General features: G+C 42.7%; 1 protein-coding gene across 1 annotated transcript in view; it reads right to left on the bottom strand.

Annotated features, from left to right (window-relative positions):
• sv2ca (synaptic vesicle glycoprotein 2Ca) overlaps positions 1-636 on the bottom strand; it is a 31678-nt gene extending 31042 nt beyond the window's left edge. Inside the window, exon 1 of the mRNA XM_019867035.1 lies at positions 569-636. The gene's annotated coding sequence lies outside the window, so the exon portion shown is untranslated. The remainder of the gene's footprint in view (positions 1-568) is intronic.
• Between the last annotated feature and the right edge of the window lie 265 nt (positions 637-901).

Below are 901 nucleotides of genomic sequence, written 5' to 3'. Positions count from 1 at the left end.
AGAGAGAGAGAGAGAGAGAGAGAGAGAGAGAGAGAGAGAGAGAGAGAGAGAGAGAGAGAGAGAGAGAGAGAGAGAGAGAGAGAGAGAGAGAGACCTTTTAAAATTTTTCGTTGACTACCCCTGACTACCCAGTATACTGCCGTGGGGCTCGCGCCAGTCACTAAATTAGAAGGAAGTGCTTCGACCTGTTTTACCGAATGCGGAAGTTGGTTGGGCATAGCCGCTGAATAAGCGCTATCTCCCACAAAATTGTGGCAAGTGAAAACGCAAATTAGCTTGTCACGCTGGGAAACCACGAGCCACAGAAACTGCTGAGCAAAAAAAACTTCATGTCAAGCCATGTGTTCAACCCAAAAAGTCAGAACTCTAAAAACAAAGGAATTGGCCTAACTGTTCTAATAATTTTGGAGGGGAGCATGTCTAAAATAGAGGTGGTATGCACCTGTAGGGCTAGCTTTCATTTAAGAATGAGGTTGAAGTTGACTGGAAAGACTTCATCCATATTAGAACAAATGGATGTGGACACTGATGCTAATTGATTTTACCTCATGGAGAAGCTGAGACTCACCGTTTCAGTCCCTCCATCCTTTTTTGCCGCTCCTGCTTCACAGCGTTTGTGGGAAAACGTTCTCTGTGGTAAAAAAAAGGATGAAGATCAATCAATCAATGATCTGTCTAAATTAAAATGTGTTCTGAAGACATCATTTCTTAAGACGGGAGTTGGATCCTAAATGTATACTGCATCAAATAATGTCAGATCCTATCAAGTTGTCAGAGCAAAATCAACTACTGTACTATGAACAATATCTTTAATCCCAGTTTCTGTTCTGTCTGCCATTACATGGATTCTGAATACTCGAACGGACCTGAGATAAAATACCAGGGAGAGGGGGCAGGGAGC

Source organism: Hippocampus comes, unplaced genomic scaffold, assembly GCF_001891065.2.
Source record: "Hippocampus comes isolate QL1 unplaced genomic scaffold, H_comes_QL1_v1.1 scaffold322, whole genome shotgun sequence".
Taxonomy (NCBI): Eukaryota; Metazoa; Chordata; class Actinopteri; order Syngnathiformes; family Syngnathidae; genus Hippocampus; species Hippocampus comes.
This window is presented reverse-complemented; position numbering and strand designations above follow the sequence as displayed.